Source organism: Ranitomeya imitator, chromosome 3 (genome assembly GCF_032444005.1).
Source record: "Ranitomeya imitator isolate aRanImi1 chromosome 3, aRanImi1.pri, whole genome shotgun sequence".
Classification (NCBI taxonomy): Eukaryota; Metazoa; Chordata; class Amphibia; order Anura; family Dendrobatidae; genus Ranitomeya; species Ranitomeya imitator.
The window spans coordinates 71,094,838-71,114,737 of NC_091284.1; the positions used below are offsets into that span (position 1 = coordinate 71,094,838).

Sequence of the window (19,900 nt, forward strand, 5' to 3'; positions counted from 1 at the left end):
TTTATTATATTTTGTGGTCTCTAGAGACCACACAGCATGATAACGGACACTCAATTTCTGAAGAATACCTTCATCGTGAATTGAATATCCCAGGAATATCTGTGCTAGTTGGTGTTAGGTGTCGAGTTCCCGCTGTCGCACAGAGGGAAACTCGAACCATGTCCACTGCGGTCTCCCATTCTTCTCCAGCCGCAGTGGAGCCTGCTCAGCAGAGACGTCGGTCCCAGCATCTGGCTCAAGCTGATACTATGCGACTGGTTACTGCTGCCTTTCCAGGCTCTGCCTATGTAGCCAGCACTGATCAGCAGTGAGAAGGCCTTTCTGGGACTAAGTCCTGCTTTTCCCATACTGAGCATGCCCACGGGAAGACCTCCCATTGGAGGCCGGGGGTCACATGCTCAGGTCATGTTGCAGCTCCTATTGGACCATCAGGAAGGTCCCCTAGCACTACTGCTATAAAAGGTTTGCAAGGCCGCTCGGCCATGTGGCTAGTGTATACTTACTAACGTGTGTGTGTAGATGAATGTCTGTCGATGGATGAAAGCTCCTTAATCATTCCCATTCCTTGTGTTTATGACTGCTCGCAAATGGTGGAAGCGTCCTAGCATCCGACAGTGCTAACCTGCATACTCAGCACACGTTACAGCAGTAACCCGCCAGTGCGGCACCGTGCGCTATCAGTGTGCTTTCCTGACAATCGTTCAGCGTAGGGTGGGAACTCCTGCTTGGACTCTGCATCTTACTCAGGGTGTCCTCAGGCGCGGGCTCAAAAGCCATCGAGGGTCAGAGCGAGTCCAATCACCAGTTTAGTTAATGTGATTCATAGGGATCCAACTAGTGTCTTTCAGCTGCACCCTGTGACTGCTAACAGGGCACAGCGTATATTGCCGACTCTGTGAAGCAACAGAGTTCACTTCCTTTCACACTGGTTGAGGTCTAAACCCATGTGTGAGCAAGCATCCATCCGCCATTACTCAGCAGCAGGTGTCATCTCTGCATGGTGGACTCCGGACTGTGAACGCACCTCAAATTCTCTATTATCATTATTTGGTGCATTCCGCCAGTCCTAACATTTGGTAAATTTGAACGTTGTCAGATCAGCTCCCTTTTTATGAAATAAATAATACACAGAAATATGAAAAAAACTCTGTTTCATAACTTTTAAACCACTTATTTCTTTCTTCCCCTCTTCCTAAACTCATTTTTATTTTTAAAATATAGCTCAAACTCATCTTTGTCAAAGTAAGACAGGCTGCTTACACAGTAAAGTGTTAAAGGAAACCTGTTAGCAGGATTTTGCACAGTAACCTACAGACAGTGTCAGGTCGGCACTGTTATACTGATTAAAATTATGCATTGGCTGATGAAATCCGTCTTGTGGTAGTTTTTTAAACTTAATTTGCAGTTTGGAGTTAATGATATGCTCGTGCTCCAGAGCGACCTGTGGGGGGTCTTCAAGTGGTGCTCTGCCTAGGTATTTATAATGCTGACTGCTGACAGGTCACTGATCCCTTAGTGACCTGCCCCCTAGTTTGCATAATAGAGCATATTGAAGTCCTTGGAGAGTCGAGGTTAGAAGAAGAATTGTGAGAATGCATCGCATTGAGAGACTAGGTAGACACATGTAGATTGAGCTGCATCTTCTACACATCAGTACTGGATTCACAGTTACACAGCTCAGTACTGCTGCATGATGTCTACCATGCTGCTGCTAGTTCTGTTTGTGTTCTTCAAAAAACCCAACAGGAATCTATTTCTATGTGTATGCATTACTATGGAAACATCATAACAGTTTCCATCCAGTAGCTTAGATAAAGCTGAAAATTAGCAATAGAGACCATAAAGGTGAAAAGTGTTAAAAAATATAACTGAAGTAATGGCCAGAATTGGTGTTATTCTTTTAGTACACACAGGACAGCGTGCCCTGAAAAGTTACCTGAAACGACAGGTATGCTTTTACTTCTTTTTAGTCTAATTTAATTCATAAAGTGTAAAAGGTATAACATTTCCCCTTGTCAATTATATATTTTGTTTTCTTTAAGTCAAAAGTCTTAGTTTTATTTCATCAGGTCTATGAGAATTCTGTTTACTTGCACCACAGAAACACTTTTCTTTCATTTTTGAGAGGATAGCAGACAGCAGGAGATTGTGTATTATCAATTTTCTCTTGCAATAAGTCTGTGTAGCACAAATACTAAATTGCCTTGGGTATATTCTACCACATAAAGGTGAATAAGGATTAGGTACAACCGCCATATAATTCACAACATCAAGCAGTACTGCATTGCTGGAAGGGCTCGCTGCTTGACACTAAACAATATTTATAGAAAACAAAATTATATTCATGCAGTATAAGGACATGTAAAGTACAACTGGCCGCGCACCTTGAAGTTAGAAAGATTCTAAAAATGGAGAATACACATGGCTATAAGAATTCTTGGAGAAGTTTTAAACTATTTACATGAATTTATAGACATTGAAGGCGACATATTGTATAAAGTTTTCATTGCAAAGGCAACAGGAGAAATACATGTTATTTAGAAGTGTTTTATGAAAAAGTTCGTAAGCAGTGCTGCTCATCAACTCTACATATGGATGACCAGTTTGTTAAAACTTTGAATTTTTGGAACGTGGAGATTGTAATTAATGAAATTTCCCTGTTTAAAGATATTGATGACCTACTCTTTGGTAAAAAGCCAAGAGGGGTGAATATTTCGCAAGCCACTGTGGTTTATCTGGAAGCAGTCTTCCTATAAATAGGTGTTAATAAAAAGTTTTTCATGTTCTTCCTTTAATTATAAATCTAGACATAGATTGATGAACGTTAATAGTAAAATAGAGATCATGAGACTTGAAATCGGTGTAATGGTTGAACTCCAGTGTGGCAGGTACACAACCTGGTATCAACTAGTAAATAAAACAACTTACATAATAAGAAAAAATAATAAATGGAAAACCATTCAATGTAGAATTAATGCTTGTGACACATATAGCAGATCTACAGGAAAACAATAACGTGACTTCTTTCTGCTATTGTTTTTATATTGTTTTTAACCCACTTAGCTGTGTTCATATCGTCGAAAGCCAATCTTGCTCTGATCTTATATACATAGACTAAATAACAAACATATCCTGAATAGACTAAAAAACAAACCTACCCTCCTTGATACAGACTGCTGGTTAAAAAAAATTCCAGAAAAACATTTTCTTCATAGATTTGATTGCAATAATTATTAAGGCAAATCAAAATTTTTATTTTTCAAAGCAGGAGGAGCGTCAAATCAATTCATTTATTGTATTATTACTCTTTGTTGTTTCTTAGTTACATTATACATTATTACTTACTTACTGGATATGAGTCAAAATTGGAACAGCATCATGTATTACCGCAGTTGTCGTGCAGCGCTTTCCCAACCAATGTTCAAATGGCTTCCAATAATAGAGATAAAAAAAGGAAAACAGCACAAAAATTAAAGAAAAACGGGCTTGAGAAAGGATACCATATCCGAAACGTTGCCACGCCGTTCAGGCATTAAAGCCTGTTATTCTTTAATTTTTGAGCTGTTTTCCTTTTTTTATCTCTATTACTTGCTGGATAGATTTTTATTTATGTTTTGACTTTCCTGAAACTGTCGACTCGGAAGCACAGTAGAATTTAGCTGTTTATCACTTTTTATTTTATACTGTGTCTTTTAGATTTTATAGTAGCTTGTTTGATTTCTTCCTACCATATTAAGGCATATAGAGTTCTTAAAGGGAGGTCTACAAGACCTGAGGCAAGGAGATGTTCACCGGGGTGATGTCAAGACTGAAAGTCAGAGACTCCTTTGTTGTGTCAGAAGCAGCAGATTTTCTCTCTAAGCTCCTTGCGATGCAGGACAGCTTCAGTGCTGATTTTATTGTCTAGGTTCTTGCATCTTGTAATTTCTCGTCTTGGCAACAACCTAGCTTGGCTTAGCATTTTCTGGTCACCAGCTTATAGTTCTCCTGCCTTAATCTTGCTTGTTGCTTCAGATGTAAAATAGCATAGTGCGCCATGGAGATTGACTGTATGCTGTTTGTGCATATGACGATTGACTGCAGATTAACAAATTACAGCCTCAATTCCTAGCCTGAGCCTGAGTATTCTGACCTGAACTCACAGCATCATAAACACATATTATGCTATTATATTGAGTTAACAAGTCATTCATTAGTTCCAAGTTCTGAATCCACAACATAGAAGAAAAAATACTTCTGTGACACACTCATTCAACACACTTCTCTTTACTCTGAAAACTGATGGCATTTATCTGTGCATTGCTTCTGGTCACATCTCTGGCTCTCTCTCTACACATTGTTTCCTTTCATCTCCTTGCAAAAATTGTATTAATATTAAAAATTATTTTTATTTGTATAGTGACAAAATATTATGCAGCACTTTACAATTCAGAAGGAACTTGTACAAGCAAGATAAGACATTCCAGAGTAAAGGCCCTGTCACACATAGCGAGATCGCTAGCGAGATCGCTGCTGAGTCACAAGTTTTGTGACGCAACAGCGATCCCAGTAGCGATCTCGCTATGTGTGATACGTAGCAGCGATCAGGCCCCTGCTGTGAGATCGCTGGTCGTGTCGGAATGGCCTGGGCCATTTTTTGATCGTTGAGGTCCCGCTGACATCGCTGAATCGGCGTGTGTGACGCCGATTCAGCAATGTCTTCGCTGGTAACCAGGGTAAACATCGGGTTACTAAGCGCAGGGCCGCGCTTAGTAACCCGATGTTTACCCTGGTTACCATCGTTAAAGTGAAAAAAACAAACGCTACATACTTACCTACCGCTGTCTGTCCCCGGCGCTGGGCTTCTCTGCTCTGGCTGTGAGCAGCGGGCAGCCGGAAATCAGAGCACAGCGGTGATGTCACCGCTCTGCTTTCCGGCCGCTGTGCTCACAGCCAGAGCAGAGAAGCCCAGCGCCGGGGACAGACAGCGGTAGGTAAGTATGTAGCGTTTGTTTTTTTTACTTTAACGATGGTAACCAGGGTAAACATCGGGTTACTAAGCGCGGCCCTGCACTTAGTAACCCGATGTTTACCCTGGTTACCCGGGGACTTCGGCATCGTTGAAGACAGTTTCAACGATGCCGAAGTCTTTCCCCTGATCGTTGGTCGCTGGAGAGCGGTCTGTGTGACAGCTCTCCAGCGACCAAACAGCGACGCTGCAGCGATCCGGATCGTTGTCGGTATCGCAGCAGCGTCGCTAAAGTGTGACGGTACCTTAACATGTAGTTCAACAAATACCGATAGGAGTGTGTGCCTTGCCCATAAACTTGTAATCTATGAGGAAATAAGGGTAGCACAGCCATTCAAAATAATAAATAGTAACACTGCATCAACTGGTCACCAACTAGTATCTGTACAAGTATATGAACAAAGTGTGAAATAGGGCATGGAAGGGAGAACAGGGTATAGTTAGATTAGTGAAGTGAGATGATAGGCTAGTCTAAAGGAATGTGTTTGTAGTTTACACTTGAAACTGTGTATTCTGTGAAGTAACCAGATAGTCTGGGGTAGTGCATTCCAAAAAACTGTAGAAGCGCAAGAGAAGTCCTAGAGAAGGGAGTGGAAGTTTCCGATTATAGAGGATGGTAGTCTTAGGTCATTAACAGGACAAAGAGCATGTGTAGGGTGGTAAACAGATGAGGGATGAGATTTAAGGTGGTGCAGAACTGTGGAGAGCTTTGTATGGAAGAGAGATAAGTTGGATTGGATTCTGTACTGGACTGTCAACCAATGCACAGACTGGCACAAGGTGGTGGCATCAGTGTAGCAGATGGACAGAAATATGATCCTTGGTGTTGCATTCAGGATAGATTGGAACGGGGAGAGCTTAGTAAGAGAGAGACTGATCAGTAGAGAGTTGAGTAGTCATGGCAAGAATAAATCAGCAACAGTAAGAACACTAAGAAATTTTGCGAAGTAACAGGTAAGCAAAGGTCAAATTCTAGAGATGTTTTTGAGGTGTGAAGTTTGTACTGTTTATTATTTGTTCATTATCATTGATGGACGAAACCTTGGCTGTTCAGGTCCGGCTGGTTCAGCCAAACAGTTTAAAAAAGTTTGGTTCAGGTATCTGAGCAGTACCCAAACCCAAAACTGGACCCCATTCAGATGACTGGGAAGCCAGATCATCTGTTGTTTGCCATGCTGTCACCGGCATGACAGCACAACAAACATGGCCTCTTATCAGCGGTAAGATCATTATTGCCAGTCAGAGAGCTGTAGTTCCCAGACTTTTTCTAACGGTGCTAGCAATGATCTCACTGAGGACAACGCAGTTTATCTGCCACCATCAAGATTGAAAAGTTATTTTCACAGTCATGGATTAAGGCATGGGACATAATATCGGATATGTGAGGGATATTTTTGTTTTTTATTTTTGTTTTTTACAGTAGACCAGGGCTTCAAAGGAATGAGCGTTAGGTGAGTATTTTTACTGTTCGGGCTCGCCCATCACTATTTATTATACCTTCTTTCAGGACTATCCCAGCTGTTAGAATCTGATCCTTCTTCCAGAATGTAACTATAATGTGCCGTTTTTTTTTAAATCAAAAGACTTGTCCTAATTAGTTATATTCTCTCATATTCTGTAACAGCTGCACCTTATGGACAAAAACATAGGAACATCTACACATTATATCTACAGGAGATTTTAAATCATCTCATTTAAAATCTACAAGGAATAATATTGAGTTTATTCTCCCATTGCAAACTAAAATAGCTTCCATCTGGTAATTTGTAAAAAGTATTCATCTTTAGTTGTAATCCAGCAAAACATGAATACCCATAGTGACATTAAAAAAATGTTGTGACTAAGGGTGGGTTCAACAGAAATGTGTCAGTTTTGTTAATGTCTCCATGGATGTTTGTGTTTTAATAGATTAAAAATAAAGATTGATTTTTTTATATGTTACCGGTAGAATGTACTGAATTCCTTTTCTTCTATCACATTGCTGTGCACACCAGCTGAACACAGCACCCACCAGTAGAGATGCCTTTCAACTGACTCCACTAGTAGCAAGGAGGTGAGCTCTTCATTTTTATCTTTAAAAAAGCTTCCATTCTTTTAGGATGACTTTCTTAAAGATTTTTGGAATGTTTGTCCATCCATCCAGAAAAGCATTTCTGAAATCAGACACTGATATACGTTGAGTTTTAGTTAATCCTAAAGGTGTTGGATGGGATTGAGGTCAGGGCTCTGTGTGGTCAGTAATGTTCTTCCACACCCAACTATGGATCTTGTGCACTGGGGCACAGTCACAGAGATCTAAAAAGGGTCTTCCCCAGACAGTTCCCATAAAATTGTAAGCTGCGAGTGTCCAGAATATCCTGATATTCTCAATGTTTTTGTTTTCCCTTCGCCGGAACTTAGGAGCATATCTCAACCCTCAAGACATGGTCATGAGTTGCATAATATTTTGTTGGAAAGTGGAAATAATTAAGAACAGGGAAAAGCACAGGCTCAGATAAATGTAATATTCAGTGAGTTCAACACAATATGTCATGAAAACATTTCTGAGAGACTGCCAGATAAATGTATAATGGAAACCAAATGTTCTTCACAAGTTCCTCACAAAATTGTAAGCTTCAAATGTCCAAAATGACTTGATAGTCTAAAGCTTTTTTGTTTTCCCTTCACTGGATCTAAGGAGCAAATGGCAACCCACGAAAAACCAATCTAGGATAGGTCATCAATATTTTAGTCTCTGGTAATTACTTTAGTGTATCTATTATAATGTCTAATATAAATGTAAAGTTATAGGTTTTAATCGTTATTACATTTTAATTACTCTTGGATTTATTAGGAAGATAAATTGGGTGAGTTCTAGTCCTTCAGATTCAGTAACCAGGAAATCACTATATTGTACACAGGATGCATTTTTAGAAACCGTTTAGATTGCGGCTATACTTAACAATGCATCGCTATTACAAATACAGAAATACATTGCCTTTTTGTTATTTGACGCTTTTGTAGACAGTGCAGTCCAGTTTTTTCAGCTATTTTCTAGCTTTATAGACATGTAAATGTGAATAGCACATGCCACCATTGTGCACGCAATGTAAAGGGAACACTTTATACCATATATGTGGAGCGCTCTACCATCTGTTGCTATAGATTAATCCAATACTAGCTGAGAAAAACTCATTTGGTTGTACAGTACAGCAATTTCGCTTTTATATACTACAGATTATCCATGGCTAAGGATCTTAATCCATATAAACAGAAGTGCATATACCACATTTAACCATTCCTTTTTCTTCTATAAACCTACTGTAATTCTTTCCACTCATTCATGTTCATTACGAAAGGAATCCCATCATTAGGTTTATTTGAGTCTTAAATAATCATCATTTCTAGAACGAACCCATGGAAAGTTAGTATCTCCTAGTTGCTCGGATTCATGCCAAAAATAAAAATATATCCTTCATTGTCAATTTGTACAATTAGAAACTTTTATTTAGGCATTTGGAGCAATTTGTAATGAATAGACCCAACATATGCAACGTATCAACTTCCAATACACATCCCCGATTTTTATGCGTGTGTGTTATCCTAGTCTACAATGGGCATGGGCACAAACCTGATTTACACCGACCCTGTAATAATAGCTCAGCTCTCTGCATGGACACATGCAAGTTTCAGATTCTGCAACACTAAAAATATAGCATGCATCATTGGATACTGATTTATGGCTGGTCATTGCCTATTAAAGTCAATCAGGGCACAAATTTCCATCCATAATACAGTTCTGAAAAAAAAATCTTTTCTTTTAGACCAGTGTTATATCCATATTTAGTAAGTTAGGTCAATAGAGGATTACATTTTGAATTATATCAAAGAATATTTGAAGACTTAGAAAAATAAATCCAGTAATACAAATCTATTATTGACATGTGGAAGTAACATAGTAACATAGTAACATAGTTAGTAAGGCCGAAAAAAAGACATTTGTCCATCCAGTTCAGCCTATATTCCATCATAATAAATCCCCAGATCTACGTCCTTCTACAGAACCTAATTTTATGATACAATATTGTTCTGCTCCAGGAAGACATCCAGGCCTCTCTTGAACCCCTCGACTGAGTTCGCCATCACCACCTCCTCAGGCAAGCAATTCCAGATTCTCACTGCCCTAACAGTAAAGAATCCTCTTCTATGTTGGTGGAAAAACCTTCTCTCCTCCAGACGCAAAGAATGCCCCCTTGTGCCCGTCACCTTCCTTGGTATAAACAGATCCTCAGCTAGATATTTGTATTGTCCCCTTATATACTTATACATGGTTATTAGATCGCCCCTCAGTCGTCTTTTTTCTAGACTAAATAATCCTAATTTTGCTAATCTATCTGGGTATTGTAGTTCTCCCATCCCCTTTATTAATTTTGTTGCCCTCCTTTGTACTCTCTCTAGTTCCATTATATCCTTCCTGAGCACCGGTGCCCAAAACTGGACACAGTACTCCATGTGCGGTCTAACTAGGGATTTGTACAGAGGCAGTATAATGCTCTCATCATGTGTATCCAGACCTCTTTTAATGCACCCCATGATCCTGTTTGCCTTGGCAGCTGCTGCCTGGCACTGGCTGCTCCAGGTAAGTTTATCATTAACTAGGATCCCCAAGTCCTTCTCCCTGTCAGATTTACCCAGTGGTTTCCCATTCAGTGTGTAATGGTGATATTGATTCCTTCTTCCCATGTGTATAACCTTACATTTATCATTGTTAAACCTCATCTGCCACCTTTCAGCCCAAGTTTCCAACTTATCCAGATCCATCTGTAGCAGAATACTATCTTCTCTTGTATTAACTGCTTTACATAGTTTTGTATCATCTGCAAATATCGATATTTTACTGTGTAAACCTTCTACCAGATCATTAATGAATATGTTGAAGAGAACAGGTCCCAATACTGACCCCTGCGGTACCCCACTGGTCACAGCGACCCAGATAGAGACTATACCATTTATAACCACCCTCTGCTTTCTATCACTAAGCCAGTTACTAACCCATTTACACACATTTTCCCCCAGACCAAGCATTCTCATTTTGTGTACCAACCTCTAGTGTGGCACGGTATCAAACGCTTTGGAAAAATCGAGATATACCACATCCAATGACTCACCGTGGTCCAGCCTATAGCTTACCTCTTCATAAAAACTGATTAGATTGGTTTGACAGGAGCGATTTCTCATAAACCCATGCTGATATGGAGTTAAACAGTTATTCTCATTGAGATAATCCAGAATAACATCCCTCAGAAACCCTTCAAATATTTTACCAACAATAGAGGTTAGACTTACTGGCCTATAATTTCCAGGTTCACTTTTAGAGCCCTTTTTGAATATTGGCACCACATTTGCTATGCGCCAATCCTGCGGAACAGACCCTGTCGCTATAGAGTCCCTAAAAATAAGAAATAATGGTTTATCTATTACATTACTTAGTTCTCTTAGTACTCGTGGGTGTATGCCATCCGGACCCGGAGATTTATCTATTTTAATCTTATTTAGCCGGTTTCGCACCTCTTCTTGGGTTAGATTGGTGACCCTTAATATAGGGTTTTCATTGTTTCTTGGGATTTCACCTAGCATTTCATTTTCCACCGTGAATACCGTGGAGAAGAAGGTGTTTAATATGTTAGCTTTTTCCTCGTCATCTACAACCATTCTTTCCTCACTATTTTTTAAGGGGCCTACATTTTCAGTAAGACGGACATGCTTACAGAAATCAATAGGGATAAAAATATGGCTTTTTTTAATTTACCATGTAACTAATATTTAAAGAGTTATTTAGTGAGAAAGGTATTCAATGCATAGGAGACAAATTTCTTAATATTGGAGATCCGACTGCTGGGACCCTACTGATCCCGTAAAATTATTCTCTATGGGGCTGATAAAGGTACAATAGTATATAGGCTTTTTTTTTTCTCTAGAATTTCAGTAACAAATGAATGGAGCACTAGAGCACACGTGTCACCGCCGCTACATTACAGCGGGTTTCTTCAGAGCCTTGTTCCTGGGATCCATAGGAGTCTCTGAGGCATGACAACAAACTGACCCTCCATGCATGTGTTGTGACAGGCACATAACCGCAACACATGCAGCTGAGGCGCCGATCAGCTGATTATTGGGGGCGATCCAGGTATCTAGGCTATTCGGTAACCACTGTAGCTATTCGGAAAAGGAGTTATCTGAAGCTATTCGCTCATCCCTATGTCTCACCAGGGTCTGGGTCAGTCTGCCACCTATGCATTCTCTATAAATTTGCTTCTGCTTTCAAGCTTTATCCAAAGCTAAAATAAATTTTCCACTAAGAACTTTTCAAGTTAAACAAGATTACCATAAAGCCTTCTTGATATTCCCCTTTCAGTAGTGTTTGTCTACTTCTCTGCCTTGTTCAGTTGCACAGAGTAGTTTTATAGCATGTAATAAAGAAAATGATTGTAGCGTTATTTTAGATTTCATTCCTACAACCTGCTGCACTATAAATATTTTCTAATAAATGTTTGTTACTGCAAAAATCTATAGCTCCTTAGAAACATATTGAGTTGACCAGTGTTTCTACTGCTGATTTCGTTTTCGTATTCATTTCAATATCTCCTCCTCGATCAGGGCATATCTATCATGCTATTCTTTACATTTTCTGCATACTTCATAAACCTTTCTACTTCCCATCTCTTCTATCTCACATTCTTGACAAGTGCAAAGCACTTAACAATAGCATTGGCCAGTTGTAACACATTTCGTAGCGTCCGACAAATGTTTACTGAAAGGATTCAGGGTGCAAAACAGAAGGTTTTCTTATTACTTTTGATCGTTTGTGCTTTCAAAAACATTTGCTTTCTAGTGCCTTCAAACATCATGTCAATGTTTACAATCTTTGATGTAGAAGTCCTTTGTAGTTCAAAACCACACTGAATGCAGCAGTGCTCTACGTAGTAAGATTCAGAAAGGTAATATTTAAATAGATGTGATGTGAAAATACCTGTAGGGAAAGTGTCGGACCAAAATGCGTAGTATCATTTTTACAGCCTTACATTGAGGAAAGCCAAGTAAACATATGTCAAAGGTCACTGGGGAATTTGTAGGTCAGATCGCGTAAGGGGTCATGTGAATAGGAGGTTAACTACAGTTAAAACATATTTTATTGAAATATAATGTTTACTAAAATGTTGACAGATATCAAAAAAGGAAGTTTTCCGGATTATTTTTTCAGAACCATGGACAGCTATAAAATGTTATCCCTTGGAATATATAATAAATTTTTAAAATAGGAACACTAACGCTGACCGTTTTGGCTGGCTGGTTATCAAAAATATATTTCATTTTTTTTTTAAATGTATCTATAGCACAGGCGGCGGCTGATGAATTCTCCCATCAGCCACCTCCTGCACTCACTGATAGCAGTTGAATACAACTCTCAACATTGTCTTCTTCTAGAACTGGTCACAGCACGAGCAAGAGACAGTGATGTGAGTTGTTTTTTTCAGCACCCGGTGCCAGAGAACGGCGCAAACAAAACCGCTGATTTCCAGGCACCGGTGCATATCACACTGATGCACAGGGATGTCATCCGTGTGACATCAGTGTGTACATGTACAGGACATTTTCGGCCCATGCTGCTACCGGAAACATGGACGTCTGAAATAGCCTTCAGTGAACTTTGTCATTTACCAAACTTTGGCCGACTTTTGCCAATTTTTAGGAAAAAAGCTCGGGAATTTGAACACAAACCTGAATGTGCAACATTCATGCCGAATTTTAGATTGTCGTACATTTTGCGAACAAGTTTGCTCATCTCTATTTCTAAGTTTATCTCTCAAAACATCCCTCAACCAGAAATATATTTTCCTTCTAAGTTCATCTCACTCATTCTCCTCCAGTTCTAAGGCCTGGTAAAATAACAAACTAACAAACAGACTTGGGCTGAGCTTGCACAAACGAAGACTCTTCAATGGTATAAAATCAAGGTTTTTTTTATCCACCAACACGTTTTACCTTTTTCAAGGTAAAAATTCCAATAACATTATGCTGGTTTCAAATTAAGTGGCAAAAATCTGATGACAAATTCCTTTTAATCTGAACACTATTTAATTGATTTATATCATTCTGATCAATTGGAACCCTTTTACGACACTACTTGGTTGCACCAGATAACTTCTTTAGCTTTCGGTGTTCTTTTTTAGAGCCTAATTTTCTCATTGACTATTGTGTCTAAAGAATGAGCCATATCTAATGCCAATGTTATAGATACAAGGATAAAGATACATTTTAGTTACCCAGTTTTTGATAAGATAGAATTTGAGGCATGTTATTTTTTTTTTGTGGCAATGAAATAAAGATTTCCAAAGGTAGTATACCCCCATAATTACCCACTGTGCTACATTTTTAACCACATCCACTGACACATTTGTAGTTAACTGAGGTCTCCTCCAACTTACCCAGGGGAGTACACATAGCTGTTTCACCAGCTTACACATATTCTTCTCAGTAGAAACAAATTGTCAGAGATGAAAGGTTTCTTCAAGATTACCCTGTAATTAAGAAAAGCACATACAAAATTGTTTTAGAAACGGGGTGGAAAACGAGGAAGCTTGAAAGGAATATTGAGCCAAATGTCTGACTATGTGAATGCAGTATGTGGCACTTGAGTTAATCACGCAGTGAAAGAGATGATATAAAAGGACTTCATTGATTTATTTATTGAATCTTTCGTCTCTGGAAGCCTCTTGGACTGATTATCACACCAAGAATTACAGCTTTGCATATAAACAATTTAGAAATGCAGATTAAATGTGCATTATGAATGTTATGTTCCCAGAGGACACAACTGATTTGACAGGAGATATACTGTATGTTTTCAGAATGGTGAGATACAAAACGTATGCCGCTGCTACCTCCTATATCCTTTATTCCATCATATTGTTTATATTAGCGTTCTAGCACATTCTAATTTATCACCCAATTGGAAAGTGCTTTATAGCGGCAATGATTCAACCCCCTAGTGATTTAAAGAAAGACATAGCGATACAAATGAAACCATGTTACCTTACAGTATTCCTTTATTTCCGGCACATTTTCTTTCTTTGTATACATGGCAGGCCGCAAACGGATAATATTGTGGTTTTGTTGGAAAAATATATTATCAGTGACTTATTTCATTGTTTGCTGCAAAGACATGCACGGTATTATCAGCTATATGCTGTTTTCCCAAAGTAATAATCTACCGGGCGATATTTGTGTTGCTGTAAGATCTGTCACGGATATTTCGACTTTGTTTAGGAAAGTAGCTGCAGATACTGAGTGTCTACTAATATCAAGAGAAATAAATGGTTAGCTCATGAAGTTCTTGAGTTAACTTTATACTTTCACATACTTCAGGATTTTATTTTTACATTTTAAAGGGAATCTGTCACCACATTTGACCTCTCTAAACTATTACAATGGGCATACAGGTTATAGAGTGCTGAAAACAGTCATCCCTGTGTGTCTCATATCAGCTGTATTGTTGCTGAGAATTCAACTTTTATCACTTAATGTAAGTGACCTCTTCCGGGATGTGGGGCGGATGGGGCCTGGATATAACAGAGACCATACGGAGAACACTCGTGTGACTCTCGGCCGAAAGTATCGGATCGATTTTTCATACTTTAAGTGTGACCCCCGGCCTTAGATCTACTTCTGGACGGCAGAGACATGGCAAAATGCCGGTGACCATTTATCTCATTTATTGCTTGATATTTATATCCATCAAATGCTATCTCCCCTGATGAAGCTGTCATTACAGCAATACATGTGAGGTCTTTCCTCACACTCCTGTTCCTCTTGCTTACAGCTTACCATGATTTATTCCTAATTATCTAAGTACATGTGAGTTACGGTTGTTTTGGGCATGAATGATGTTCCATTTTTCAGTGTGAACTGCACACAGTATTGTGGGCTCTACTTGTGTTAGTCCTATTTGTGCCCACTCTCACATGCATCTTCTGTTTTTTGGCACATAATTCATGTGCTTGCCATTCGAGCTATTTTGCTTGTATACATTATCTTCATATAAGTAAATGAGATTATACATGTAAATAAGTATATGTTACTACTGCCCGGACCCGGCAGTCTCTGTAATTACATCTAATGCGAGGGTGTTACAGCTGTCTTAGATGTTTGCAGTGTTTCATTATATACAAGCATCTGGTGAAGGTGCGTGTGTCATGGTACATGACCTTAGACTATAGCATAATTTGACATTTTCACTTCTGTGAGCAACTTTTTGGAGTTCTAACAATGCCCACGATCACCATTATCTATACTGTACACTGGTATATCTATTTATGTACTTCCAATGATTTTCTTTTTTGGTCTATTTTATACTCAGGGGCGTGTATTACTATATTGGACATGTGGTTCTAAATGTTTTTATGGTCTTTGCTATTTATATTTAATAGAGATATATACATTTTTATATTTAATTAGGTCTGCTTATCTTTATGTGTTGGCCTTCCGCTCTAGTTTTTGCCTAGCACCTTATGTTCTGACTCCACACTGCTTCGTCTATACTTGAGACTTCCCAACACAGGAAATAGCAAACAGTGTTAAGTGTCAAATCTAAGGACCACACCAAAGGCATTTTTGATCCAGAGGTGAACCAAAGAAGTCATGTTCAGAATTGATTGCTTCCTGTTATTTCCCAGCACTATGATTTCTATTGATTTCTGTATGTGTCGGCCTGTAGCATGCTCGTGCTTTACTTTCTGCTATGTAACTTCTGTGCTCAGCGATATCCTCTGACTCTCCCTTTAGTGAGCCAAGGGCAGTTTCCAGTAACACAGAACGTTACAGCTATCGAAGGAGGAACGGTGAACCTGACTTGTCGCGTTGATCAAAATGATAACACCTCCCTCCAGTGGTCAAACCCGGCTCAGCAGACCCTGTACTTTGACGACAAAAAAGGTAATCATATTTTTAATACTACATACCATGTTGGGAATGCTTTCCATTTTCCCCTATGCTATGCCATGCATTCAATCCCTTGGAATATTTTTATCCTGACTTCTTGCTATTTTGATACGTCTGACAAATACAGAGAGAGAAGGTTTCTGACTGTTGAGATGTAACATGAAAAGCTTTTTTGCTGTGAGGCTTTGTAGGTCTTATGAATAGATTCTTCACTGAGCTTTAGCTGAGAAATTCCTTAGCCGATGCTCAGGAATATACCTCATATAGAGAATCTGTACTGCTCACTAACAATGGACTTGCTGGTTAAGATTGCGGTCTATTACTTTGTCGAGAATAATTGAGAATGTTGCAGTAAGTGTTAAATGAAAAGCTTACATGTACGTTGGAGGATGCCCGAAGGTCTGCAGGCTCTGACAATGTGAGAAATGTTAGGATAACGTAGATAGACTTATATTTCGCTATCTCGGCTATATTCTACCAGGCGAGAACAGAACGGCAAAGTTTTAATACTAATTTCCTGCGAAGTCTGGAAAGAGAGTGAAACCCCCCCCCCCAGAAAAAAACAAAGACCCATTCATTTTTGCCAAAGGGTTTGAACATGAAATACAGTACTTCCATTAAGCATTTCACAAGAAACAGCGTGGAATCCGCTACAAAGTTGATTCAGATCATTCATTCGATGAGAAATAAATGGTGTTAATGTCTGCTCACGCGTTTCTTCTCTTCTTCTGAAAATGTGCACGTCTCCTCTCGCCTTTTCTGCTTTTTTTGTAAGGAGATGTCAAAGTTGAGATTTAGAACTGTATTTGAATCAAATCTTAGATATATAAAAACGAAATTACTTGTATTTCAGTGCCTCCAAAAATGTACGGAAATATTTACATAGGATCACATTTCAGAGATACAGTAAACAGCATTGTTGGATCTCCATGGGGGCCTATAAATAGCCAATTGATTATTAATAGACTTCTTCAGAGGTTAAGGCTGTTTGCCCATGACTAGTTTTTGGTGAGCTTCAGACACTGCATATTTTCATATCATCAAAAATGCAGCATCTTACAGTCCCAGGAAAGTGCATGGGATTTACAGAAATTTCACACCAACTGAGCATCTTTCTTTATTCTGAGTAAACTGACCTGCGTTGCATAGTTCAAATCCACAACAAGTCAATTTCTCTTGCAGGTATGCTGAGTTTTATGTGGGGAATTTTCTCAAAGACTTGCATCAGATGTGGAAAACCCGCAGGTCAAAACCACACATGCATTTTTAGAAATGGAAATGTATAAAAAATTGCATGTAATCATGCATCAATTAGGGTATGTCAAAGCCAAATACCAGTAAGTATAAAAAGCAAAGCAGCTTTCTTTAAAACATATCATAACGGGACAAAAAAAAATATGCAATGAAATGACCGTAAGTAGCCTAATTTACTTTCTAGGTGAAAAAATGTTGCTGAAATTTTGCAGCATCAATATCTTACCAAAAGCTCATCATGGGAATGTAGCCTAAGGAAGTCTTCATCTTCTGATGTAAGTCTGTAGCCACTCTAAGCCACAGTCTTCTGAATCCTTGCAGCACACACCACATGTTGTCAAGCTTCCCTGGAGAGAAGATAAATCCAGCTTCTTAAAAATTCTAAAGATTTATTGAAAAATGTATTTAAAAAATTGCTTATCAAAATTGTGAATTAGCAGCTTTTTTCAAACACACACTAATGTTCCTTGAGCTGCGTGGATTACTATCCCAGAATGCATCTATGTACAAAACCACCAATGATCATAAGTATGGATATCACATGACAAACACAGGTACATAAAATCAAGAAACATAGAAAAACAATCTACATATTTAAAAATAAATTCCAACATCACTAGAGGCTATAGGAACAATACTTAGTAATGGAACATAATTTCCTTGAATAAATTAAGACCTTACAGGCTGCAGGTACATAATTTATAAATAAAAAAACATCTCAGGAGTGAGGAGGCATATCCTGATATCTCCTCCTCCAATTGATCTGTTGACTCTTTCAATTCAAAACACTTGCAATCATGCTATCTGTCATTGGTGCTGAGAGAGGAAGTGTCTGAATGCACGCGAGATGGTGCGATGGGAATTGTCACAATCGATAATATCGGATACCAAAAATCCCGGATTGTTAGAAACATATAGATAATTCTTCTCCCAGAAGGACATCATCAAATTAACCAGAGATGGTGAATATATAGCACACATGGATACACCACTATATTGCAAAAATAATTCTTGGTCTAAGGAGATAAAGTCATGAAAAAGTGATAAAAATAATAAAAGCATAACTCGGAGGAGTAACCAATATACTTAGAAAGATGGAATTGCAAAGCATTAACGACAATGTCATGTAGAATTGATGTATATTATGCTACCACATCACAGCTCAAGCTAGTATATTTAGTGGACCAGGTCAAATTGGAAAGCTGTTCCATTACTTCACCGCTAGTGTTGAGCGATACCTTCCGATATCGGAAAGTATCGGTATCGGATAGGATCGGCCGATATTCAAAAAATATCGGATATCGCCGATACCGATACCCGATCCCAATGCAAGTCAATGGGACCAAAATATCGGAATTAAAATAAACCCTTTCTTGCCTTGTAGGTTCATTCTACATGAAGGAAAACAACTAAGAATAATGCCGGATGTATTTGGGGAGGTGGCGGAGACATTAAAGTCATAGAGGTTTATCCCAATCAAATAGAATAGCATGTTTTTTGATTTTTTTTAAGACGTTCGGAGTGACAAAGATATTGACTATGTAAATTTTTTTTTTTTTTGTCAGATATTGATGTTTCACTATTCCACGCCCTTCCCCTTCTTTATTTTCTTTTTTTTTTTACTTTTCCCACACTTTCATCTTCATCATCATCATCAGCATCTTTGACATCAACTTCTTCTTCACCTTATTCATCTTCTTCTTCATCCTTTACCTTTTTTTTTTTTTTTGATTACATTCTTCATATTCATTTTATTCAACTATTATTATTCTTCCTATTCTACATATTCTTTTTATTCCACTGTTATTATTCTTCCTATTCTACTTCTTCATCATATTCTCATTTGTGACAGGCATTCCCGTAGTTGTTATCTATAAAAGTTTGAAGATTACACCTTCCGTTCTGCCAGTCACAAAAGTTACATTTGTCCGCGTTCAGTTTGGCCTGCAGCATCAGGCTTTATCCAGGGGCACCACGAGGAGGAACGGACTCACCCCCATACACTGCTTAGTCTTCTTCTGCATATAATTTAGATAATATCTTTTGCTCTGATATTAAGTCTTATGCTTAATGTTCTTCTGCTCTTTGTTCTGCAGCCTCTTGTTCTTCTGCTTCTCGGTCTTCCATGTCGTCGTCTCCAGGGTCGTCGTCTCCAGTGTCGTCATCTCCGCCGTCGTCGTCTCAGCCGTCGTCGTCTCCGCCGTCGTCGTCGTCGTCATCGGGGTGGTCTTCCGGATCGTCGTCGTCGTCATCGGGGTGGTCTTCCGGGTCGTCGACTTTAGGGTCTTCAACTTGGAAATGTAGCAGAAGGTACAAGAAGGCTGAGAAAATGCCAAGAACCAGCTGATGGAACTGGAACTCGGATGGCTACCCGAAGGTTCAAGAGCCTATGGAACTACCGAGGACCAGCTGACGTTACTGGAACCCGGTTACTAAGCAGGAGGTACCCGTGCTAAAAAGCACTACCAAGGACCGCCTGACGTTGGCGGAACTCGGATACCCAGAAGGAGGCACCTAAGCCAAAGGCTATGGCCGGAACCAGCTGACAGTACTGGAACCAGGATGGGGAGCAGAAGGTACAAGAGCAAAAGACACTGCCGAGAACCAGCTGACGGTGCTGGAACCAGGTGGTGGACCTGAAGGCCCACAGGAGAGGAGAGA

At 39.1% G+C, this 19,900-nt stretch overlaps 1 protein-coding gene across 2 annotated transcripts in view; it reads left to right on the forward strand.

Moving 5' to 3' along the window:
- Window positions 1-19,900, forward strand: part of CADM2 (cell adhesion molecule 2) — a 2,470,210-nt gene that overhangs the window by 1,850,334 nt on the left and 599,976 nt on the right. For both annotated transcript variants that reach the window (XM_069760974.1, XM_069760973.1), the window contains one exon: window positions 15,830-15,979. The gene's annotated coding sequence lies outside the window, so the exon portion shown is untranslated. The remainder of the gene's footprint in view (window positions 1-15,829; window positions 15,980-19,900) is intronic.